Genomic DNA, 14,430 nt, shown 5'->3' with positions numbered 1-14,430 from the left:
TGAGCCACCCATGTTCTTTTTGATGTGTTTTGGAAACAAGAAAGCTAGTTGCTCTCATATATATATTTTAGATAAAAAGTTTTCATGTAATGGTCTCTTTTGGAATTATACCCAAATGGTCTTTCAAAATAGCCTCAAGAGGTATAAATAATCTTTTGGAGGATAGTTAAAAATTTGACATTATAATTGAAATATTTTTAAGAGCCTATATAAAAAAGCTAGGTAAGATGAAGCAACTGTTTTGAAAGGAGTTGATTCTTGTGTTGTCTGCATAGAAAAGAAATAAGAAGGTATTTTAATTATACGAAAATTTCAGATAAAAGCTTCTTTCTTTTTCCTTTTTAAAACCTGTATAATCTAGAGGTTGACTCCATTCACCATTTTATCATTCATACATATATCAATGTCCTGGCAGGAAGAAGATAATATAACCAAGGGGTTCATTACAGACGGTTTAACAGAGACTCTTTATAGAAGATGTACATGTGTTGTGTACAGTGTTTGTGTCCCAACCCTGCTCCTCTCCCTGCAAAGTCCACATGCTGAGGCTCTAACCTCCAATGGGACCATATTTGGGGATAGAGCCTATAAGGAGGCAATTAAGATTAAATGACTGGAGGGTATTATGCTGAGTGAAGTAAGTCAGTCGGAGAAGGACAAACATTATATGTTCTCATTCATTTGGGGAATATAAATAATAGTGAAAGGGAATATAAGGGAAGGGAGAAGAAATGTGTGGGAAATATCAGAAAGGGAGACAGAACGTAAAGACTGCTAACTCTGGGAAACGAACTAGGGGTGGTAGAAGGGGAGGAGGGCGGAGGGGGGGAGGGAATGGGTGACGGGCACTGGGGGTTATTCTGTATGTTAGTAAATTGAACACCAATAAAAAATAAATTAAAAAAAAAAAGATTAAATGAGATCATAAGGGTGAGTCCCTGATCCTATAGGATTAGTGTCCTTATGAGAAGGGCCAGAGAGCTCTTTCATCTCTCCTGCCTTTGCTCCAGCACAAAGAAGAGGTCATGTGAGTACACAGCAAGACAATGGCTCTCTGTAGCTCAAGGGGAGAGCCCTTGCCAGAAAGCAAAATCTGCTGGATCTTGATCTTGGACAACTTCCAGAACTATGAGAAAATAAATTTCTGTTGTTTAAGCCATTCACGCTGTGGTATTTCATGACAGCAGCTCTAGCAAACTATACAACGTAGTTGAGAAAACCAACAACGAACGGTGACTACCCAGAGACTAGCATCAATGGGAAGCTGTTACAACCCTGATGCCTGAGGGGCAAGTGGAGAAAATGGTTTTACTAGAAGCTGGTGAGTGCTATAGACATGATGCCAGGACCACTCAACACTAGTTGTGGCTTTACATAGAGTAATGCAGTTATTGTCAAACTAAAGCCTGGCAGGGAGGAAGAAGGAACTGGGTAGGAAGGGATGTGGAAAATATTCCTCAATTTTCCCCTCCTCCAGTTTTCTCTTGTATCCTGGCAATGCTTCCTCTTATAGAATGTATTTATAAGGTACAGGAAGAATAGCCAGCCCACTGTACAAAGGTGATTATAGTCATTTGCATAGATCCACATCTCAGTTACTCTAAGTAATACTTGCTGACATCAGTATTATGCACTAATATTCCAACCTGGTTGCAGCTTAGTTTTTCAAGTGAAAATTTCAGATACATATTTCTAATTTTGGAATGTTCTATTCTTGTTCTTTGACTTTGGCTATACTGTCCCTGGAAATGGGCATAGTTTTAGAAAATCTCATGCTAATATATAAACTTGTTAGAAGTAGAAGAAAACTCACCTGATATCCTTGACTACTAGGATCTGTCTGTTGGGTTTCTAACTCTTAAACTTTCTATCACTTCAGGATGTTAACTAGGAGTTGGAATCAGGGATGGGTATCAGTGTTGTCTTAGAAAACTCTCCAAAATTTGCTGTTCTCAGATATTTTTTTCATCTTTTTTTTTTTTTTTTTGCCATCCTGTCCTAACTTCTGTGATATTCCTATCATTAGATAATCCCTCCTGGACCAGAAAAATGTAGAAGAAACCCCATGAAAGATGAATGGATAAAGAAGCTGTGGCCTATGTATACAATGGAATATTACTCAGCCATTAGAAACAATAAATACAGGCAACCCGGCGGCCCAGCAGTTTAGCGCCGCCTTCGGCCCGGGCTGATCCTGGAGAGCTGGGATCAAGTCCCACCCCCGGCTCCCTGCATGGAGCCAGCTTCTCCCTCCGCCTGTGTCTCTGCCTCTCTGTCTCTCTGTCTCTGTCTCTCTCTGTCTCTCTCTCTCTCTGTGCCTCTGATGAATAAATAAAATAAAATCTTTTAAAAAAAGAAATGACAAATACCCACCATTTGCTTTGACGTGGATGGAACTGGAGAGTATTATGCTGAGTGAAATAAGTCAATCGGAGAAGGACAAACATTATATGGTCTCATTCATTTGGGGAATATAAAAAATAGTGAAAGGGAATAAAGGGGAAAGGAGAGAAAATGGGTGGGAAATATCAGTGAGGGTGACAGAACATGAGAGACTCCTAACTCTGGGAAACGAACAAGGGGTAGTGGAAAGGGAGGTGGGGGGGGGTTGGGGTGACTGGGTGACGGGCACTGAGGGGGGGCACTTGACAGGATGAGCACTGGGTGATATGCTATATGTTGGCACATTGAACTCCAATAAACAAAAACAAAACCACAGGATCCCTGGGTGGCGCAGCGGTTTAGCGCCTGCCTTTGGCCCAGGGCGCGATCCTGGAGCCCCAGATCGAATCCCACGTCGGGCTCCCGGTGCATGGAGCCTGCTTCTCCCTTTGCCTATGTCTCTGCCTCTCTCTCTCTCTCTCTCTCTCTCTCTGTGACTATCATAAATAAATAAAAATTAAAAAAAATAAATTATATAAAAAAAAAAACCAAACCAACAAAACAAAAACCAGAAACCCCATGATGTGAACTAAAAGAGCACTGAGATCTATTTACCTTCTCCCATTAGCCAAGAGCTGTATTTCTTTTCATATTACTGGTTTCTTTTGACATTTACAATGAGAAAAAAATGCTAAGGGATCTCAGACAAGCAACTTTAATGTTTGGAATAGAGAAAGTAAGCACAGGACTAGGTCCAAAGTGAGCTGGCAGGGTAAGGGGCCTGGAAAGTTGGAGAAAAGAGATCTGAGTAGAAATTTTTCACATGAATTATCACATTTTCTGTATTTGATCCTCACCCTCATTCAGTCAGCTAGAAAGAGATGGTCTTTTTTTTTTTTTTTTTTAAAGGCTAAAGATTAAAAAAACAAAACAAAACCCAGATAGGGTTAAGTAACTTACCAAGACAAAATGCCTCAGCAGGCCAGGCCAAGAACAGGAAACCCTAGATCTTCCCCATAATTACTGTGTGGCTGAGGGTAGACCACTTTGCTATCTGTGGTTCATTTCCTTTTCTTCCTCTTGGTATAAAAGCGTCTGAGAAATACACAGTGAAAAATTATAGAAAATTTTTTTTTAAAGTTTGCATAAAATATTAGTAACCCAGCTTTCTAGTCTTTCGGCTCAAGTCAGGACTCAGTTAAGGCTTATTTCTTTCTCTCACCCATCCTAAGCAAAAACAATGAGAAAGGCAGGAAGACGACTGGGACCCAGTGATATGGCCGAGGAGAGTTGGAACCTGGGTTGGAGTGTGCTCACACTCAGCCTCACACTTTTCCAAGAACCTCTGCTTCTTCTGATGCCTGGAATCTACTAGTGGGATGATCAACCATTTCAGTTTGCCTGAGACTAGTGTAGTGTCTTCCCAGGATGTGGGACTTATAGTGCTATAACCAGAAAAGTCCTGAGCAAACCAGGATGAGTTGATTATTCCCATTCTCCTCTCTTTTTTATTTTATTTTATTTTATTTTATTTATTTTATTTTTACTAATTTTCAGTTTCCCTCCATGTTTAGAAAAGATCAGTATTTCTTCATTAAGAACCGCAGGTAATAATTAGACTTATGTCTAGGTAGATGAAATGCTCATAGTTTGAGAAAGTATCAGGAACAGAATATATCCCAGGAAATAACAGATCCCACTCGAACTTGAGCTGCCATAGGATTATAAATTGAGACTACTGGCCATGGAAATGCAGGCATTGTTTAATTATTTATTTTTTCACTGCCCCTACCCCTTACTCCACAGGCACGTATAATAAAATTCACATAAATTAAATTTCTGTGCTGAAAAAGGCATCAGTATGTAGAAGAAGACTGACCCAGCAGTCAAAGACCTCAGGGAATATGATGAGGGGCTTGGAGGTGAGCAGTTACTAAAAGCAAGTGTGATATAAGATAGGACCCTTCCAATCACAGTTTTCACTGAGACTCTAAAGGCTGAGAGTAAAATGGTACATGCCCAGTCATGGGAGATGTTGGATTGCTCCTTCAGGACATGGTACATGATGGAAGTCAAAGAAGTTGGGACAGAAGATTCTTTTGGAGTGATTTGTAGTATGAGAATCCGGTTCTTCCCCAGGAGAAGGGAGAGAAGGAAATGAAGTTAGTTAGGAGAAAGAACAAAAACTGATCCTTCATGTTCCCACCCACTCTGTCCACAGGGTCTTCCAGGTCTCAAGGGTAGAGGAAAATCTCTACATTAGATGAAGGTTAGAAGTTTTGATGATTTCATACTACTGGATATTTTAATTTCTCAAATATAACTTTTTGGGAAAAAGAGTGATTGAAGTCACCACAAAAATTATGGAAAAACTTAGAGGACCAGTTCATGATTACATCTAAGGGCTAGGAAGAAACGAATTCTTAGGCTAGGTTTAAAGGGAGTGTGTGTGTGTGTGTCTTTGTATGTTGTATGTGTGTGTGTGTGTGAGAGAGATCCTATTGAATTCAGCCCGTTTAACAACAGCTGGCATTTACAAAGTGCTTACTAGGTGCCTGGCACTATTCTGTTTCATGTGTTAAGTCATTTGGTGCTTCCAGCAGCTCTATGAAACAGGTACTATTATTAACCTCATTTTACATTTGAGGAAGCTGAGACCTGGAGAGGTTAAGTAACTTGCTAACGTCACACACCCAGTAAGTAGAGAATCTGGGCTCTAAATCAGGAGTATAGCGCAGGAGTGCTACTCCTAATCACACTATATTTGGCATGTTCTCTGAGAAAGTGTTTGCCTAAAGATGCTGTGAGACTTACAGGAAAAGAAGTTTTGAATGAGCTTGTGGGAATTATGGTCTGGAAGCAGAGGTTATATGGTAGGAGGACCACGTGCCAGCACTTTGGACTCCAACTGGAACTTGGGTGCAAGGTTTCTCTGGGGGGTGTGGCAGGTGTTCACCCTAGAGGATTCTCAGTAGATCTGGCATGGTGGCCTGTCTACTGACCAATAGAAGATAGCCTTAGACAGATTCCATGATGGTCTTTTAAAAAAAGATCACTTAATCAGTTTTTTTCCCCTTTTGGATGATTTTTGCTCCTGCTCTGGTCCCCACTATCTGGGCTCCTTTCTTTTTTGAATCATAAGGCTAATGCTAAAAGCCATTGTTTAATTACACTCCTCCTTTAGCTCTAAGACTGAACCTAAAAGGTTTTCTGATTAAGTAAGCACTAAGTACCATACTTCATGCCTAATGCTCATCTTTGTATGCAAGGACTCCAGACAGCTTCAAAAGGTACCCAAAATTATTTGATTTGATTAATTATTCTAACAAAGCCTTATTTCCATAATAAATTATACATAATGGAGAATACATTAATAAAAAATGTGTAGATACATTATTGTAGAGTTAAAATTTTCCAACCTTGAAAGTCAGCGAATATAAAGTCATAGCTTTCATGAATTCTATTACCTCCTCACACTTTTTTGTATCACTACAATATGATGAAAGTCATTTTATTGTATTAATGCAAAATTTAATGTCAAAATAATGAGGTTGCATTAAGGTTTACAGCAGGAAAACTAAGGAAACTGAGTGCTTTTTTCTTATTGTATTCATTCTGGCCATACCACCTAAAGTGTTCCAACCAATCCTTCCAGTCAGTTGTGAGAGGAGGGTGGTTGGAAATAGTGAGGAATCGGAGAGAGACAGATGGGAAAGTCATATTAAAGTCACCAAAGAAGGGGCTGAATTCTCCTCTCACTATAACTGCTCACCTTCCAAACTGGAGTTGAGTTTTTAAAAGAGTAAAACTTGGATAGTCTCAATATAAAATCCAAGTTTTTCTAAATTAATTTTTATTCTTATCAAATTAATACATGTATATAGTTAAAATGCAAATGACATAAAATTCCACATACACTCTCAACTGAGTCCAGAAAAATTTAATTGTGTGACATAATATGGGGTTTTGGCATTGTTAAAATGATTAGGGTGAGTCTAATACAGATCACAGGAACCAATTACCAATTCATTCAATCACCCTGAAATTCATGTTATTGTAGGGAGTGTCATCAAGAGATTTTCCCATAATTCCAAAATTCATAGTTAAAGGCAGCATTTCTTTCCTCACCCTCTTATACCTGTAAGTTCTAGTCCCCAGACATAATCTCCTTCAATATTTTGAGCTGTTCCTGTTGGTATTGACATTTATACTTTTAGATAATATTTTGGGATAAATTAACAGCATTGTATTATTGTGATATCTGAATATTATTCACTATACAGTTAAGAAATATACTATGATTTTGATTCCTTTCTCACATAATGTTTTTTATGAACTTTTACTTATCCAGTTTTTCATGTTTATCCTCAGTCCTTTTCACATGCACCATCGGATCTGTCTACATAAATTTAGTTTTCTAAATGCTCAAATATATTAGAATATCATCTCTTTATAATGTAAAGTTTAAACTTCCTTTAGAGTGGCAAATAATCAACACTAGGTTTATTGTCCTCTGGGGTTGTATCAAAAAGTGAAAGACAGTAAAATAGAAACTAGTCAGTTTTAGCTTTATTTCATTGAATGTTTGGGGAACATCTGCTCTTTAATGTGTATTTTTTCTCCCTTAGACTAATTCCTGTACATTTCTAATTTTTGAAAATAGAATATTTAGTTCTAGACTTGAAAGAAAATGCTTTCCTTCCTTCCTTCCTTCCTTCCTTCCTTCCTTCCTTCCTTCCTTCCTTCCTTCAATTTTTAACAGATGTTTTCAACAGATATTGTCCAACACTTGATCAACTGTTTTTGATCTACCAAAATGGCAATCTTCTGTGATTCAAATTAATGCTGCACTCTGCTAGGCACTTAGTGTTGATAGTCTTATTCAGTCCTTCACTTTACAAATGAGAAAGGAAAACAAAGCTGGCTTGTAAAGACCATCCAGAAAGCCATTATAAGAATGATAAAGAATAATATATTTCTACAAGCTAAACAAAAATAGAATTGTTAGCATATGCATTAGAAGTGTAGTTTTACTTCCTGTAGATTTATGGTTCCTGTGGCACAATTTATTTTCCTGTTACTTTACTATTCTAAATTTGAACATGTTGCTGAAGTCATATGTCCTAGGTACTTAAAAAAAAAAAAAACGTAAAATGTAAACAAATAAAAACACTATATAGTAGGAGAGGCTGAAAACATGCTTATTTATTTTCATGTTAAGGTGGAAAAATCTTTAGCCTCCTGGGTAAATATTCATTGTCTTAATTGACTTCTGGCTAGCCAAGTCTTCAGGAGGATAAAAAATAGTCTGTGGGTTAAATATATTTGCTAGAAACTACGGGACTGGAACAAAAGCGACACATGAATTCCACTGTGAAACCGGAAAATCAGATAGAGTAGTAATGATTTAGTCATGCTGCTTTTTTTCCAGGAATGATCAATAAAAGAAATCAGAACTACATTATTTGGAAGCATGAACTGGTAAGAAAAAGTACAAACTGAGGAGTATGAAGAGGAATGGAAAGAAACAAAACTGTTCCATTAAAAAGGTGTTTAAGGGGCTTATTCTCCCTCAGCGTGCATGCATATAAATTCCATTAGTGTTAATAGGACCTAAATGCATGACTCAAGGGAAGAATAGAGTGACTTGTGTGTATGTGGTTAAATGAAGTCTAGGAAAAGTCAATTAAAATCCACAAATGGTGGTTTAGGAGTCTAATAGACTTATAGATATCTGGAAGAGAGGCCTTTAATTTAATCAATGGAATAATGCATTATTCTTTTGCTAGAGACAAAAGTTATAAAAATGGCAAAGAGAAAATGAGCCCAAATTTAGCTCTCAGAATCACTGCTTAAAGTTAAGGGTTATATTACTGCACTCCAGATGGTAAAACTGACCCTTTGTGAAAGATTTATAATTCACATTCAAATTGGAATATTGTGTTATATAAGGAATTTAAAAATGACTATTTTTCTTACTTTCACAATCAAAAAGAAAAAGATTCACTTACATAGAGACAAAATTCTGGCTTTTGATTATTTACAAAAGAGTATAATCAAACCAGATTTTTGAAAAATGCATAATGGTATGGAAACTAGTAGATGGAAATCTCTTAATCAAGGAAAAAATTGTTTCTGGAAGAATAATTTGAGATTACTTTGCTATAGTTCAAGTGAATAATAAAGTTTTTTTTTAATCCAGGAGAGATAAAAAACTGAGGATGTTTTTCCATAGAGCAAAAAGGTTTTCTTTACAAACATTTATTACTTATGTCTCATAAGCCATAAGTTATTTGAAACCAGGCATGTTGTAATCTTCTACTTTATTCCTCATAATTCTATGTGTATTAAGTAGGTGCTCAAACATTTGAGTAAAGAATACATGAGCATAATGTAGATTTGAAAAAAATAATAATGTTTTACCTGCTATGTTTTCTTTGAAGTGTTTCATCTGTCCTCTGCTTTTGGAAAAAACTGAATTTAGCACTGAAAAATGCTTTAGAAGGAAATGGAATACATTAGAATTTATGTGATCTCTTTTCTAGTAAAAGGAACTACATTTAGGAAGAGAAGAATGTGAGTGGATTCTCTTTTGGCTAAGTTTAATAAGAAGCAGATCTTACAGGGTCCTGATATCATATACTTGCATTTTGCTTTAATCCTTCACTCTATGATATCTCCAACATTATGGCACTGAAGTCATGCTTTCTGTAAAGTAATAAGTCACAAGATTGCTATCTCCTTCCCAGTCACTTTATTTTTAATCATTTTAAAGTGTCCTTTAGACTGTAGGATCTAATACAGCAATATTTTTAAAATAGAAGATTTATAAAATTTGCACATTCAGCCCTGGGTATATAGACATGTCCATGACTGACTACTCAAGTCAACTAGCTCCAAGTTAGGCAAAATTACATATGGGAAGTCTAAGGGGATTATTTAATGAGCAATGTCACTTCTTTACTGCTAGTACATATAAGGTAGTACTTCAACCACAAGGGTGGGTTTAGTTTTAATATAAATATTAACTAGAACAAGGGATGCTGCTGAGTTGGGGCTGCTAGGGGTACAAGGATAGAGGGTGAAATGGGAAGCTGAAAACTATCTCAAAACAGTGGGAGGTGGGTGAGCACTGAGCTGGGCAGCACAAATGAAAAAGGAATTAAAAGAGGCTCTGCCATCCAAGTATCAGGGAGGATGTAGAGCAACTGGACTCTCTTACAAAACTGCTGGGAGTTTAAATTGCTGTGACCACTTTGAGAAATTGTGTGTCAGTAACCATTAAAGCTGAACATTTGCAAATCATATGAACCAGCCTTCTCCTAGGTACACATTCATCAGACATTTGTAGATAGTAACCAAACTACTCGAGCAAATATGTTGCAGCAGTATCTGTTATAGCCAAAAAATTGGATCAAACCCTAATATCCATCAATAGTAACATGGATAAATAAATTGTGTTATATTTAATACTGTATATATAAGAAATTCATACAGTAACAAGAATAAATGTGCATACCATATGCAAAAAATATGAATCTCACAAACATAGTGTTGAGCAAAGAAGTCAGGGAAAGACAAATCTGTATTGTTTGATTCCATTTATATAAAGTTAAAATGAAGCAGGTCAATCTATTGTAGTTCTCAAATGGGGAATGGCAAGAGGGAGTTATGACTGTTTCCTGATCTGAGCATGGGTTGCAGGAGTGTTCATTTATTTTTTATTATTTTATTTTATTATTATTTTTTGTGAGCGTTCATTAAAAAAAATTATGGAGCTGTGGCTCCTGTGAGGCTTAGTTCGTTAAGCTTCCTCTGACTCTTGATTTCAGCTCAGGTCATAATCTCAGGGTAATAAGATCAAGTCCTGTGTCAGGCCCTGCATCAGGCTCTGTCCTGGGCTTGGAGCCTGCTTAAGATTCTCTCTCTCCTCTCCCTGTGCGCCTCCCCCTCCTCCTCGCTTGCCCCCCCCCTCTAAAAAATAAAAGAAAAAAGAAAAAAACATTTATAGAATTGTACGCTTATGATTTGTGCAGTTTTTAATTTTTGTATGCATGTTAACCTTCAATAAAATATTTACTCTCCTCCTCAAAAAAATATAGGTCCTGTGGAAGCTTGGGAACTCAAGCCATAAAAGAAGAGCTTTAGGAAGAAAGGGTGATGTAGAGCTTTGAACAGGAAGGAAAATTGGGCAGTATAGTCAATGTATCCAGTCTATCATCACTTAAGGGAATAGAATGTGTATTTCGGTAAAAGCTTAGGTCATGATAAATAACAATATAGACTGACCATTATTATTTAAAAGATGAGGAGATTCAAGCTTGAGTCAGAATAGACACAAATATGGACACAAATATTTTTTTATTTTTAAATATTTTATTTATTTATTCATGAGAGACACACAGAGAGAGGCAGAGACACAGGCAGAGAGAGAAGCAGGCTTCCCCCGGAGCCTGATGCGGGACTCAATCCCAGGACCCCAGGATCATGCCCGAGCCAAAGGCAGATACTTAACCACTGAGCCACCCAGGTGTCCCACAAATATGGATTTCAAATGAGTAAGACCAGAGGCAGGGACAAGCTGGAATGCCAGAGGTCAGAAAGCAAAACTTTCTATTGAGGTATGAGCAGTGTATCACACAGTGGCTTGGAATGGCCTGCCAAATCCCATTTGGGTTTAAGGTTCTTTTGCCGATGAGTGAGGCTTTGATTACTTTTTATGGTTTATACAGAAGGCTAGAGAAAAAGATGACATGACTTGCCATTTTATTTATAAATCACTTTCTCATGTAAGTCATGCCCTGTATTTGTAAATTTCCCCCTATTTTTCAAACTATGTTCTGACTTCTACATGTAAATCATGATGTAACAAGTACACCAGCTTTTATCTGTCCATTTAATTCTGAGTCTCTCATCAACACAGGACTATAATTAAGATGGGCGAGACCCAAAGTAAAATTTGTACTGATTCATGGATCCTAAGTAAAGTGAAGCAATAATAAAAGTTAACAATTATTGAGTACTTGCTGTATATGAGACATGGGCCTTAGCACTTTGCATACATATATAGTCTTGTTTAATCCTTACAGCTACCAGGAAACTTAGAAAAAAAGGTACTCAGTGATGAGGAGCAGAGCAGAGTTCAAGGCCAGGTTAGTCTGATTTTAAACTGTGTGCTGTTTTATTCTGTTAACTATATTTAACCATCACACATAAAAATACTTTGAAATCTCAGTGAATGTACCTGTGTGTCCCTTAGCTCAGCCTTTACCATAAAGAGAAAGCCATCTTCATCACCCAGTTAGATTTATTTTTTGTTTTTTTTGTTTTTTTTTTTAATGAAAGCTGAAGTATATCCATAGGAAGTACTCAGAAGGTGACAGAGGCAGTGGGAGCTTTTTCTCAGGCAAAGGCTGGGTGATCAGTTGGCAAAGACATCAATATAATGCAGCTCCTGCACACCTGAACGGAGCTCCTTACTGGAAATCTCTCTGTGTTGCCTGTGGCTTCCTCTCTCCACTCCCGTGGGCAAGGTCCTGTTTCTCTTTTATCATTCCTCAATGCAAGCTGTAGTCTCTTCTTTTCTCTCCCTAATAATCCATAAAAAATAAAGCCTGATATTTTTCTCTTTTCCAAGGAAAAATTAGTGGCAAATCTTTAAATGCGCCATTTCTTCATTTCTGTGGGGACGAGATCAACACACACAGAAGTCATCATCTTAAATACCTACAGAAAGTAGACAAATGACTGAAAGAGGGTGGTGGTGAGGCCTTGTTATCTCCGGTTTTTATGTAGCAAAATAGGGTTAAATGTGTGCATATGAGTGTGTGTGTGTGTGTGTGTGTGTGTGTGTGTGTAGGGGGTGTGGATTTGAAAGCCTAAAATCTGTTCTCTGATTCCAAGAAGAAGGGCTGGAAGCTGCATTTGTACAGCACTTTCCATTAGATGAAGAAAGTGAAGCCTGCGGAGGGTGAAGGCCGGCAGTGTAGGACTGATGGGAAATGTGGTGAATTGGAGAAATTAAGCTCTCCCTAAGGAAGCAGCTTCTACTAGCTCCAGTTGATGGCTGCCAGTTGGCAATGAGGACAGTTGCCAGATCTTCTGAGTTTTCAGAAGATGGAAATCCAGATTTCTTAAAATGGGAAATCTCCTATTTTTAAAACACTGTGTGGGCCAAAGCAAACACGTTTGTGGGCTGAATTCAGTCTGTGGCCTACCATTTTGAGACCTTTGATTTATAGTCCTCACAAAACATGACATTTCTGTTCCAATTTGTAATCTCAAGGCTTGTTACTTCCAGACTCAGTTCATTTTGGTACTTCACCTTCCTCCTTCACTCCTTTATTATTTACACACATGTCTGACTCCCCCTCATGCTTCTACCTTATCCTAATGGCACAGCTTGCATCTTTTTCAATTTTCTGTCTTCTCTGAGGATTACTATAGTGCTTTAAATAGTTGCAATACTCAGGAAGTGCTGGTTAAACAAATGTTTGTTAAGTAATGCATTTTCAAAGCTGGTCAAAGGAAACCTGAAACTCTACTTGGGGTCCATTTACAGAAACACAATTTGCCAAAAAAACAAAGTTCTGAAAGCCATTTTGGGATTTCTACCTCCAGTGATAGTTGACTATAATTCAGCCCAACTTTCTTGTAAAATAAACTAAAATATCTCTACAAAATTTGGAAAACATTTTATTAATAGCATCAAAGACTTAACAAGATAGTGAGGAATTGCTTTGAGAGAACAGGGATAGAGTAAGAGCATAAACTGGTGAACTGAGAAGTCTTTTATCCCAGGGGCATTAGCCACATGTAGGAGGTGATAGAGAAGAGGAGGAAGAGCTCCAAAAGTGGGGTAAGAATGGAAAACAAGATGGAGACCTTGGAGACTCACCCACTGCCCCTTGGCTCAGATTCTCCTCATGTCCTTGCCTCCCCCATATTGGATATGTGGTTTTTCTTGGGAAATAGCTGAGAAGTGCTTTTGGCTTTGGAGGGACAAGAGTAGAAGCTCAGTAATATCTGAGGTCAGAAACCTCATGTGATATACCCTTTGTCCTGAGACAGGTTGGTGACTTGGCTTTCCCCATTCAGCTTCCTTCTTTTATAACTCACTCTGATAAGGCTAATCTTACGTAAAATAATTCTTAAGCCTGTGGTCAATGGAACTGTTAAAGCTCTACTGAACATTAGCCTGAAGTAGAACCAATCTTATGCTTCAGTCTTCACCTTTTGAAAGCACCTGTCTACATCCCTTTCCAGCTAGTTCCCTCCCCTCAGATTGAAAGGTCTACTGGGCCAAGGGCATATGCCCATTGACAGCTTGTTCTGTACTCTCTCTCCATCTCCCAACCATGCTCAGGGTACAGGACAGTGGAATTTCTTACCAAATAATTCCAAAGCCCATCTCGCAGGCTTCCAACACTTCTTCCTTGGGCCCATCCTCCAAAGGGCATGTTTCATTATTGGGATTTGCATCTGTAGATCCCAGAAGGTCACCAAGAGGTAGGTTGTATGACTGCATGTGGGAAGTTGGGGCAGGTGTGGACAGACTTTGGTGGTGAGGTTAGGTGCCCACAAGACCCCACATGGTGCTTGATTACAGTACTTAAAGCAGTAACTAACAAGAAATAATTAGTCACTCTAGGAACTTTGTGGAGTTGGTGTTGTGTAAGGTTCCCTGAATTGGACTCGTTGCTATGATAACATGAGAGTAGCCAACTCACGTTGACAAAATTGTACTTAACATCAGTCTTGTTGTAAGACTTGGATTCCTAAATCAGAGAAAGTTCCTCTTCAGGTTCAAGATGTGGAATAGTTGTCTATATATTGGGTGGCCTGGAAAATGGAATAAATGAGGTGATTAAAATATATAGCCTGTCTGGATCTTAGCCCACAGCCCCACTGCCAGACCCTTCCTGATGTCATATTCTATCCACATGCAAGATTTTCACCTAATACTAACTTCCAGGAATTCATTTATTGTGTCTCAGAACCAGATATGTTAGTGACAAGAGTAAGAAAATGTATGTAATGTTAGCAATG

General features: G+C 37.9%; 2 long non-coding RNA genes across 3 annotated transcripts in view; one reads left to right on the top strand and one right to left on the bottom strand.

The window, feature by feature from the left end:
• LOC144303857 (uncharacterized) overlaps window positions 1–2,317 on the top strand; it is a 25,670-nt gene extending 23,353 nt beyond the window's left edge. The window contains exon 6 of the long non-coding RNA XR_013370857.1: window positions 2,027–2,317. This is a non-coding gene — a long non-coding RNA (uncharacterized LOC144303857). The remainder of the gene's footprint in view (window positions 1–2,026) is intronic.
• Window positions 1–14,430, bottom strand: part of LOC144303856 (uncharacterized) — a 23,322-nt gene extending 8,892 nt beyond the window's left edge. Inside the window, exons 1-2 of one of the 2 annotated variants that reach the window (XR_013370856.1) lie at window positions 13,773–14,244; window positions 3,343–3,477 (exon numbers count right to left, since the gene is read on the bottom strand). This is a non-coding gene — a long non-coding RNA (uncharacterized LOC144303856). Of the gene's footprint in view, window positions 1–3,342; window positions 3,478–11,544; window positions 11,973–13,772 lie in introns of those variants that run through there. The other variant, XR_013370855.1, reaches the window with a different exon arrangement.

Source organism: Canis aureus, chromosome 33 (genome assembly GCF_053574225.1).
Source record: "Canis aureus isolate CA01 chromosome 33, VMU_Caureus_v.1.0, whole genome shotgun sequence".
Classification (NCBI taxonomy): Eukaryota; Metazoa; Chordata; class Mammalia; order Carnivora; family Canidae; genus Canis; species Canis aureus.
This window is presented reverse-complemented; position numbering and strand designations above follow the sequence as displayed.